Below are 12018 nucleotides of genomic sequence, written 5' to 3'. Positions count from 1 at the left end.
TGGCCGAGGTTCTGGAAGCAGCAGCTGTAGTGGGGCTTAGAGAGCCTGCCCTGCCCCATCCATCCCAGTCCTCTCGGCGGCCCAGGCCAAACCATGCTGCAAGTGTCACCCCTGCACTGAGGGAAGGAGGAAGGGGGCCAGGGCTTCCTAGATGACAGTGCAAAAAACAGCCACACAGAACTAGCGAACAAAGACCACAAGATTGGAAACTACAAGAAAGGAGAGGAGGAACACTGCACTGGGCTGACAGCCTGCGATGAGTGGGAGAGGGCTCAGTCTGGGGGTGAGGACAGAGAAGCGAAGAGGCCTGGACACTGCTTTGGACAATGGGAGGCAGAGAGGGAGGAAGTGATGTACAGAGGGAGCACGGAAGTCACTGCAACAAGACACTACTGATTTGTGGGAGACAGGCAAGGGTTTATCCTGCACAGTAAGACTTCTTTCTCTCCCTCCAGCCCTCAGTATTTTAAGATGGAGAAAATGACAGGTGTCATGTTAATGAAACTACATAAGCTTAGCTGGGGGTCAGAATTCCTGGGGTAAGGTTTGGAAATCTCTCTTAGTATGGAAAGGGAGATCGAGAGAGTGCTGGGCCCAGTTGTCCCACAGGACTGTGATGCGGCCTAGTCTTTGAAATCACTGGACAGAGAAGAGCTTGTGAGGTACTGAGTGTGCCCTGGGCCCCAGGAAGCACCCAGCACATGCTGGTTACTCCTTTCCTTCCTAAGTCACCACACACACACACACACACACACACACACACACACACACACACTGTCCATTGCTTTTCTGTAATCAGTAACAGTGGCAGTCAGGGCAAAAGCGGGAGCCTCGACATGATGATTTATCCAGAAGAGCTGAGCTACTGTATCAAGAGAGAATGTGCGCCAGCGTGGATGGATATTTACGGGACACTGTATATTACCACACTGCTCGTCACAATGCTGTAGTTAAGGTTCTGTGGATGTTAATGATCTGTAGTAGAAGGATAATGACAGATTCACAGCAGCACTGCTGGTAGTTAACACATACTCCCGACCCCATTTTCTTACCCTGCAACAGATCGGCAAGAGGCCCCACTGCTGCCCACCTAGGAGCAGGTGTGCTGAGTACCTGTGTTCTGAATGTCACTCTGCCTGTTTCGGGCACAGGCAGCACCGCCGGCCGGGAGCCTAGGGAACAGGATGGACAGAAGCTGCCTGCTTTCTGCTTGAAACCCCATGTGTTCTAGTCTTGAAGGCAACTTGGTTCTGTAGGAAAAGCATCTGCCAGTAGTAGGTAGGGTAACCTGAGATTCTGCTTTGATGACAACAGCTTCTGTTTATACTGTCATCCTGACTGCTAACGGCAGATCTATTCTACTTTCAAAAGTGTACTAGTTTGGATGATAAGCTAGGTCACCCTAGTTTCAGGGTCAAAGAAAGTGGCTTAGATTCTTAGTGTTCTTATTCAAACTGTGCTAAGTGATTTAACGTCTCCGTCTTCAATATCCCTTAGAGTGTAGAAGAGAACTGCTTCCTAAGGTAGTTTGGCAAAGCCTCAAAATAGCAGATCAAATACCTAGAGCAGTCACTCAGTTGGTGGGGTGCTTGATATTTAGTAGTTACAGCTGTTTGTCATCCCTGCCTCTTCAGGACAGAGAACATTTCTGTCCCTGTCCCCCACACCCAATTTCTATCTCAAGGTTCTAATCTCCAGCCTAGTGCTTCCCATCCCAGCCTACATCCACATACTGGAGAAGGGACAGAGCAAGACGTTGACGCAAGCAAGTCAGCCTCAACCTCAGACTTCAGAACTGTGAGAAAGTTCATCTTCGCTGTGTAAGCACCCAACATACAGCAGTCCAAGAGGATTAAGGCCCGGTCTTATAGCTATGGTGCTCTCTTGCAGGTTCAGTGCCCTGCTAGGCTCCGACTTAAAGGTGACTCACTGACATGATTTCTGGGGGCTCTATATACCAACTTCACTCCCTCTGGTAGACAGGAGGTACCCTCGTGGCCAGGCCAGGTCCTCCTCACCTCCTATCTGGGTTGAAGTCCTGGCACCGTCTTGGTATACGTAATAGTTTCTAATAACACTCATGGCCAATGATTATTGAGCATCTACTGTGTACCAGACACTGTTATAGATGTCTCATGTGTGTTACTTATTTAGTTGTCATGAGAACTCTGTGAGGTAGGTACCACAGTCATCACCCTCTGAGGCAGAGTAGGGTTAAAGCAGCAAAGCTGGTGACTGAGGGAGAAAACTTTCAAGCCCCGGAAAGCCTACACTCTTAGCTGCATTTTCCCATGTTACCTTCCAGGTACTGAGTACCCAGTCTATGACAAACACACATTTCTTGTTTTATCCCCACAGTAACTCAAGAATGTGGCCCTTCTCATCTTGTTAGCTGGTCACTAAGCATCCAGAAAGAACGCAACTTGCCTAGAGTCATATGGCTAAATACAAGGCTCTGCCTGATCTTAAACTGTACATTCTTCCTGTTGCTTCACAGTCCTCCAAAGAGTAGGTTCTAGATCTGAGTTCATGAATTGAACTATGGGTAACCAAGTTCAGGAGGGCACGACCTGAAGGATCTTCACCTCTGACTTGCCCACTTCTACCTATGGCGTTAGTTCTTGGATTCTTTGGGACAGTGGTTTTCACATTACCTTCTTCCCTTCCAGAACCTTCTGTCCTTCAGTGTCCTTCAGGAGATATATTCCTAGTGGTAGGTCTTGAGGCTCCCACCCAAGCCACATCTTCTTTTTTGTTTGTTTATATAGCAGCCTACCAGACGTATTTAATTAGAATAAAGGTTCCTGGGCTTCATAAGAAATTTGAAGACCAGAACTCCAGGGGCCAGCAGCAAGTGTTTCAGCAGAGGAATGGAGCAATCACTGTTTTATCAAGATGCTTTTCTTTCCAATGTACAACTGAACCAACATGCCAAACAAATTCCAGGCAGGATTTGACAGTGGCCTGTTTACAGTTGGGCTTGACTCCCTTACTACCATACAGTCCAATTTCTGAACATTGGAAAAGTGAGCCAGATATCACTCACAGAGATAACATGACACAAGCCAAACACAAGTCGTGGGCTGAGGACAGAGGAAGATGAAGGGCGTTGTTGCTGTCTTTGGCTAGAACCTGAAGTCAGCCAGTGGAAAGGCTGATGTGCAAATTGTCTTTGAAATCAGTGACAGAGCTGTGTGTATGTAAGTGACAGAGCCCATGGGGGAGGAGACAGGGCACTTGGCCCCTGCTGCCCTGTTACCTGACCTCTCAGTGTGGCACCTCAGAGGTAGCTGGGGCTCCAAGTTTGTCTCACCCTGACTCCTGTCCCTTCCTGCAAAGTCTTCCAGATCTATCTGCTATCCACGCAAACTCTTTCATCTATACGGCCTGCTTCTCATCTAGACCCACAGTGGTCCACTTCGCCCCTCTGCCCAAAGACCCTGTCTTGCCCATCCCCTCCTCTGCACTGTGTCACAGGGGCTGATCACTGGACGAGATACCACAGGGCTCCCTCTCCAACCCACTTCCACTTAGGCTTGGTCGGTGGGAGGCAGTGGCTGGAGACTGGATGGTGGGAAGAAGGGAGAAGCAGTGGCTTTCTTCCCAGCCCCCTACAGGCAGTATTTCCAGCAGCAGCTGAGTCTCCTGCTGGGCTTAGCATCCACCAGACACCCCCAGTCCTCTCCACTGTTCCCACTCAGGCTGAGCAGCTGCCTCTCACGCTCGGTGTCTGCCTGGCAGCCCAAGCTCAGAGCTCTACTAATACCACCATCTTACTTTCTCCTTTGAGCCACCTCTACCAGTCTGGGTTGCCCTGCTGTCCCCTTTTGGTTTTTCTGCTCTTCTAAAGCCTTTGTAACTAGTTCCCCCCATTAAATTCCCTCCATTAAGTGACCCAGAGTACACTGTGTTCTTCTCACTCTCCTGATGGATGCACTTAGATAATTCCATTAGCTTTTTAATGCTCCTCCTACCTGCTAGGCCACCTGCCACAGGCCAGCCGAGTGATGCTGAGTCCCTTTCTATAGTGACACTGTACCACCTGAAAGCATCGCAGCCTCCCACCAGAAGCCCTGTTTTTCAGCACATTTCAAACCCTCTGTCTCCTGGGCCCACTTCCTTCCTGTCCTCATCTGCTCCCACAAAGGGATCTTGTGCAACGCACCCACCCCCCAGCTTCTGCATCAGCCTCGGGAAGGTGTGGGACTTTTCTACAGCTTAGTGCTTTTAAGCATTCAGTTCCCTCTTCCTCAATACTTCTCTTGCCTTTCCCCAGGAACAAACTCTCATTATCGTTTAAGAACTGCATGTTCTGGGTGAAGAGCTCACTAAACAAAGCCTGTGACTTGTCCACAATGCTCCCATGGCGTCCTGTCCACAGTCTCTCTTCACTGACAGTCACTGCAGTTATCTTACACTTCTGTCATCTTACAACCATTACTATTCTTAACCTGCCTACCTTACCTGTCTTTATATTCCTGGGGAGTACAGCTCCATCTGACAAGGAGGAGGTTCTTGGTTTGCCCATTCACATTTCCCCAGTGGATGAATGAATGAATGAACTGCAATTGTAAAGGAACGCAAAAGAAGGACTTACCGACTACTAGAACTCTGGATCCAAAGTAATAAAGGTCTGTTATCACAGAGAGTGCTGAAGCCTCAGTCAGAAACTCACCCACACCCACCGTAAAGGTTCTTGGGACATTCCTGCCCTGGGGGCGAGGCTAAACCTGATATTCTCTTTTTAATATTCCCAATATTTCTAAGACTATGGGAATTCAAGATGCTGCTTCAGGACATTTATTAAGCACGACGACAAGCAGTCCACCTAAGAAATGTCAAAAGGGGCAACCTTCTGCTGCATCTGTGGGGATGCACCCATTCAGATTCCCTCCCCTCACTGTGGCACAGCCTCTTCTTTTGTGACATCTACGCTAACTGCACTGCAATAATTATAATTTCTCTACAATGTGGTGCTTAATGAGGAAGTGAAACTGACAAATGTTCAGACTAGATTTAATCCAATTATGCAACATCTTGATCCAGATTTCAAACTAAAGGAAAAACCAACTGCTGAATTGTGAATGAAAATTTATTTGCCATAAAAGATGGGGGCTGCAGAGGGAAGCAGGGAATAGTTGTCGAGAGGATTCTTGTAATTCTTCACGTGAATGGATTGACTCTTCCTACATTTGTGGCAGAGAAGTGGAATTAAATCCTGGCCAAGGAAAATCAGCCAAATGCCAGCTGTTGGGGCACAGGGGATGTGGAGGACGGGAGGCAGGCGACACAGTGAGAATCCTGAGCTTCAGAGGTGGGCAGCTTTTGGTGAGACTCATTCTTGAGCGTCCATGAACACCTTTGAGGCTCAGGAGGAGGAAGCGGTGTGCCCGACAGAGTAAAGGATCAGGAATGGACTCTGCAGGGGCCTCCTCAGTCCATAGGAGGAGAGAGGTGCTCACCTCCAGCCAGGGAGTGCCAGCCTCGGGAGGAAGGCTGCTCTACCTAACACTCTGGAGACCAGAGGAGTGGGAGGCGGGTGGAGGCCCGAGCGCTAACTCAGCCTGGACTGGCTGTGAGCAGATGGAGGGCTTTGCCTTTTCCTTACTTGTAACACCAGCACAGGTCAGTGAAAACTGTGTGGGTGCGAGTCATGGCAACCTAGGCTTCTACTCTGACTCTGAATTTACTACTGGGTGAGCAATGGGACCCATGTGATGATCTTGCTGTATAATTTACCCCTGACAAAGGGCCTTGGTGGCCACCCACTCGGGATCCTTTCTGGAAATCAAGAGTTATTTTTCTCCTTATTTCTAATGAAAATTTCCTAACTTCCTCTTTTGGTTCTCGATGTCATTCTTCAATGCTATGATGTTATGAGAAGAGGAACCTGGCACATCCCACATCTAACAGGTGAGGAGTTACACTTTTCTATATCACTAGGGCTCTGATTAGAGAAGAGATAAGCTGAGTCCAGAGCCCAGGCTGTCCATGCTACACAGCAGGTGCTCAGGGAAGTCCAGCCACTTTTTCCAGAGCTACATTAGCCTTAACTTTTTAGTTCATAAAGTTAGTGGGTGGCCCTAGGAGACAAAAAAGGAACTGAATCAGAGGCTAAGTGTCAAAGCTGATCAGTAAGATTTCTATCAGATTCTCTTCTCAGGACACACCAGATAGATCTACAGTTCTGATTTCAACTCTCCAGAAAGAATTAAGGAGGAACATATTTTTTAGGCACCTACTCTCTACTCAAAGCTTACAAATGAGCTGACCTAACCATGTTTGATAAACTGCCTTGCTTCTTCCCCTTTTCCCTCTCCCCTCCCCATCCCTCCCCTCCCCATCCATACCTTCCTCTCCCCTCTCCTTTCTTCTCCTCTCCTCTCCTCTTTCCTTTCCCTTCTGTCTGCCTTCCTCCCTGCCAGTACTGGGGATGGAACCCAGGGCCCTTGCACAGAGCCATATCCCCAGCAATTTTTATTCTTACTTTGAGACAGGGTTTTGCTAAGTTTCTAAATTGCCCAGGCTGGGCTGAACTTTGACCCTCTTGTACCAGCTTTCCAGAGTGCTGGTGTAACCAGCACTACCAAACGAAGCTTTACAAGTTAGGTATTTTTCTTTTAGTGATAAGCAATTTCTCCAAACTTCCTCCTGTGAGCACAAAGCCAACACATCCCCCTCTCCTCAGCCCCAAAGTGACAGAATATGCAGATCCCAGCCCCAGGAGGATGGAGCCTGGCTTCCTTTCCACGAGAAAGGGGAGAATGAGATCAAGATGGCTGGAGATAACAAAGCAAGTGTGAGGTCTGCATCATCTCCCTGTGATACCCTCCCCTCTGTTCCTTCCTATAAAAGGCCCTTGGACACCTGTACATGGTGAGGTGATGATTTGAGACAAATATGACCGTCCATCTCCTCCAAGCTAGCTTTGAATAAATCCGTTTTTCTTTTTCACCAAACAATATGGTCTTCTTTGATGTGTTCATCTGGGAGCAGAGCAAACCAAGCAAGGAACCTAAGTGGCTGGTAACACAGGTCTGCGCCACCAGGCCCAGCCTGCAAGTTCTTTCTTGTCTTGAGCCAGACTTGCCCTCTCTTCTTATCATAGAGCAGCTCATAAAACCACGGAGGCAACTAAGATCTCTCTCTCTCCAGTTCTTTGCCTCCCTAGGGCCTTGTGAAAGCAGCTCCTCATCCTCTTTGCAGAGTATGTTCATCTACTGAGCTTACTGGGGCCCAAGATACTGGTACACAGTAGTTGCTGTTTCCATTTTGCAGGGGAAAAAATGATGCTTAGAAAGTTGAGGTGACTGACAAAGATCACACCCAAATTAAGGAGGGACTGAGGTGTGTGTGTGTGTGTGTGTGTGTGTGTGTGTGTGGTGGCTGATCATTCTTTTCAGTTTCAGAACCCACGTTTCATCAAAAGGAAATGAATGTCACATCTAATCTATCAATTTCATTATCAAAGTCCTTATTTACTACTATGCCAAACTTTAAAGAATCTTTTAAAGGCTGAAAAGATTCTGCTGGAACCCAATGACTGGTTATTACATTTTATTACTGATAATCAGAGATTCTTTTATGCCTAATACAACTATGTAAAAGGGTTTTAAACTGAGCAATTATAAGGTGAAAGGATAAAAGATCTTCTTCATGCTGAAGGATATTGCATGGGGAATGAGAACTGTGGAGGAGAAAAGTGCTAAGTATTTCCCATGCAAACTGATGGGAATCACACCAGGGCTTAGGTCTGTGTCATTAAAACAGTTGACTATGAAAGTTAAGTTTCTATTAAGTTCAATGTCACTGACATAGTAAAATCTAGGACAGGCACTTTCGCAGCCCATGAGTGCGTCTTCCTGCTGTAGCCCCACGATGGGACCAGATTCATGACCAAAGGCTAGGATGGTGCAAAAAGCACTAAATAATGAATGCAGTAGTGTGGTGCCTAACTAACACCCTCCTCCCCACTCGGCAATGTATATTTTTGACAGTCAAATAAAGGCCAGGATATTTGCCTAGAGGATAGGTCCAGCATTACCAGCTGTCAGAAGCAAAGATAGACTAAACTTTCTCCTCTCCTTGAAACAGGGATTTGATGATAAGTTCCTCAGCTCTGCCTGCTACAGTGTAGTCAGGGTAGACTCAGGAGTCAGAGACCTCAGTGATCAGCCTATAGCCTGCCTCCATCCTGCTCACAGCTTTGCTCAAGTTATTCTCCCCTTCCCAAACACTCCTTAGCTTCATAGCTGTTTAGCAGTTCCTGTCACCAAGCATTTACGCCCTCGACTTTCAGCGACCCTGACATAAAAAGTATACCTGTGTATTTAAGACACACAGAGAGATCACCCATGTGCACAGCTTCCAGCAGCCTTGACCAGGAAAAGAGATAAAATGCGTATTTCTAGGAGCAATGGGATTAATCCTTATCTAGACCCAGAGTTCCAGGAAAGGTGGGAGGGAATGTAGCCTGACTCTAAGAAGACATTTAGGAGGGAACGCACAGGTCCACACTAAAATAAGCAAATCTATTACTGGAGAAAGCAGGATGAGAAGGGACTGAGCATCCCAGGTTGATAGCCCAACAAGGGATGAATCTGGGGCAAGAATGAGAGAATGGGAGGGAAGAAAATAAAGGGATGGAATCAGTTTTCTGTCTGCACCTGTGTCTTAGCTAACGGAAACAAGGCTCTGTTCCCCTAAGTTGGTATCTGGGACCAGGTGAGGCCATCACAAAACACAGTGAATTTTAACTTCTGCTGGCCTAAAACTCTGGAATCCCCAGTCATTCGAATGTGACCTTGTTACCAAGGGCATCACTGTCAACAGAAGAGTGCTGGTGAGCTGTTGACAGGCTCTAGGACAGAGATGTCAGGGTTCTGTGAGTTTCAAGACCTACAAAAAGGTATGCATGCACATGTTTATATTGTCTGGGAAGAGGCTCCACCATCAAAATCTGGAGGAGATCAGAAATCCAGATGATTAAAAGTGAGGCCGCTCCATTAGGACCTCAGAGCAAAGTAGGCAGAAGAAACAGACTAGCAGCCCCCGGCTATGGGTTTTCGCTGCGCTTGCGCTCAGCACTGTGCTACTTCAGACTGCGGCTCATTCAGTCCTCAAGCACAAGCTGGATGGCAGACACTAGCATTTGCTTCATTTCAGCAATGAGGAGAGTGAGACTCGGGGAGACTAACTGAACGATCCCAAATCACAAAGCTTGGGCACGCTGAAGCTGGGACTCAGATCCAAGTTGTTCTCATCCCGAAGTCCATTTCTGCAACCAAAAATGTGGCACCCTAATAACCACAATGAAGTGTGGCCAGAAGTTCAGAGAAGCATATTCCGAAGAGCAAAAACCCCATGGATTCCAGCAAAGCTAAGGAGAGAGAATAACACTTTAACTGATCTTGAACGTTGAGCCAAGAAAGACTTCAAAACCACGCTGGCGGGTGAGGGGAGGATGAAGGAAGTTTGTGTGCGAGAAAGGAGGTGCCTTAGGCCTGTGACCACTGAAACTGCTTCTGAGGGAAAAGCATCGAGGGATGAAGGTCCTGAAACTGGGAGGCCAGGTTCTGCTTCTCAGGATGGAGATGTTGCCTCCAATGATGGCTGAAAGCGGGAAAAGCAACAGAGAGTAAAACAGTGGGGTCCGAGAGGAGAGGCTTTTGGATGTCAACACTGACTGTCATAATCTAGTAGTGATTTTATGCACAGACTGTGATAGATCAACTGCATGGTGGACCACACTCCCCACCTCTCCATATTCATGCTCTTGCAGTGAAACTCTGCCGTGACTCCCACCAAAGGGCAGGGTTCCTTCTTCATCCCTGACTTTGGGACAGACTTCTGAATTACGCTGGCTAAAAACATAGCGGAAGTGATGAGTCTAGGCTTCCATTCATGCTCTGGAAATCTGGCAGCCACCTAGTACCTAACACCCTGGGTCAACCCACTGAAGGAGAAGATACTACATGAAAGGCACTCCGTTTGTCCCACCTGAAGCCATCAGGACCACTTCATAGCCAGCCAAACTCTGCACATGTGAGCAAGCCAAGCAAAGTCACCCAGAACTGCCCAGGCCCACAAATGACCACAGATATGAAAGTCAGGAGCTCAGGGAAGAGTGGACGCTGGGAGACCATGCTGAGGACCCCCTGACTTGTGAGGGTACTAAGTGCTGCAGTGTTATGCCTCTGAGTTTTGCTGTGGATTGCTTCACATCCATAACCCACAGGCACCTTTTCCAACAATTCTCTAGTGAAATGACTCTCAAGTTAACATGTATTTTATATTATAAAGAAAAAGCATTTTTAAGCCAAAGAAAATTGAGTAATGTTTGATCTGATATATTCATATGTACATTTTATATATCTGTATACAAATATCTATTACATTCACAGTACTATGTCAATTTATTAAAACCTAAAAATCTTGAAGAGTTGGTTTTTGGATGCACTGGTGAGCACCCAGCTGGCCAGTGTTCCCTGCAACCCAGTCACCGTGGTGCAGGTGTTGTTCTTCTTTATCCTACTCAGAATGTAGAAGTTTCAGGAGCCACAGGGGATTGGAAGAAGATAAGCAGCTGAAGGGCAGGATCCCTCCGCCCCCTTTTTCTCTTTCTTATACTTTATGCACATTTATTGTCTAAAAACAAAGTCTGCAGCTAAGTGTAACTTGAGAGTGCACTACGTACCCGTCATTTCCAATGTTACATGATCTGAGACAGGCGAGAAGGGTCTGGATCTACTCTCACAACCAGGGATGACAGTGATTTTTAGAACAGTCTGGCAAACTCACCGGGCCCAGGTCCTGTCTCCACACTTCTGTGTGACACAGGGCTTCTCAGGAGGACGGCCACACTGACCCTAATTCTATCAGACTGTGTTCCTCCAGTTATAAATGTACAGGTCCCTCTCCTGGAAAAATAAAGAATCCTGACAACCCTGAACACTTTCCACAGTGTTTCTTTCAGTAGAGAATGTCCAACCCCAGGGAGGAAAGAAAAACAAAACGAAACCCCAAAATAACTCTGCCAAGCAAGCAAAATGTTTGTCTTTGCCTGGTGCACATTCTCGACATGGGAGGAGAGTGAACGCAGGTGTGTGTATGCATGTGCACTCGCACATGTGTTCAGAAGGCCATCTGTCAGCTCAGTGATCCAAGCTACAGAAGAAACACAGCACATTATTTACGGAGGGTGCAGGGGAAGAGGCCACGAGCTGCCGAACACAAGTCAGGAAGCGGGGCTGGGTCTGCTCTGAGCACAACTCAGCCTCAGTCTGACTTCAGGAAGAAGAACAGAGGCGCTTTGGGTCTAAAGGCATTCATTTACTCCTTCATCACTCACACAGTCATTCATTCACTCACTCATTCATTTAATCCTGGAGCAGCTGCTCTGCGCCAATGTCCCCTGGTAATCAGCACATGACAATAACTTGATTCTTGTCCTGATGAACCAAAATGCAGGAAGTAGGGCATAAAGGTGACCATTCCCAGTAAATAATTCAATGCAACATTTACCAAGTGCCTGTTAATAATGCATACTGAAGGATTACAGCTATTGATGTATTTACACTGTTGGAATTCAACGAATTTGGTTTTCATATCACCATTCTAACCCGGGAAGACTGAAAAGAGAGCAGAGCAGATGACTCACTCAAGATCATACGGCTGGTAACGAAGGGAGGATCTGAACCTAGATCACTTTCAGAGCAAGGACACCACCTTGATCATCCATGGGAATTAAATAATGCGCAGATGCTGAGGTCACAGAGCATCAGGAGACATAATTTCAGCAAGGCTTCGTGGAGAACACAAAGTCCTAGGGCTCACATGGATGCATAAAGAGGAAATGACAACCCATTGTGATTGCTGCAGAGATGGGTACAGGGTGCTCCTGAGGGACTCCTACTCCTGCTTAGGACTCCTAAGCCTGCTTCCTCCAGGACGTGTGCAGTCACTCACTGGAGGCAACAACCCCCACTTCAGTGAGAACAGTCTGCTTGCCACAGTGAC

The 12018-nt window shown here is 47.3% G+C and overlaps 1 protein-coding gene and 1 long non-coding RNA gene across 6 annotated transcripts in view; one reads left to right on the top strand and one right to left on the bottom strand.

Moving 5' to 3' along the window:
- Dab1 (Dab, reelin signal transducer, homolog 1 (Drosophila)) overlaps positions 1-12018 on the bottom strand; it is a 395969-nt gene that overhangs the window by 43299 nt on the left and 340652 nt on the right. The window lies entirely within an intron of this gene.
- Positions 5005-6720, top strand: LOC106150100. The gene is made up of 3 exons (XR_001236709.1): positions 5005-5314; positions 5885-5913; positions 6689-6720. It is a non-coding gene; the product is annotated as an uncharacterized LOC106150100 (long non-coding RNA).

The sequence above is a fragment of the Chinchilla lanigera genome, unplaced genomic scaffold, assembly GCF_000276665.1.
Source record: "Chinchilla lanigera isolate Chin_1 unplaced genomic scaffold, ChiLan1.0 scaffold00063, whole genome shotgun sequence".
NCBI lineage: Eukaryota > Metazoa > Chordata > Mammalia > Rodentia > Chinchillidae > Chinchilla > Chinchilla lanigera.
This window is presented reverse-complemented; position numbering and strand designations above follow the sequence as displayed.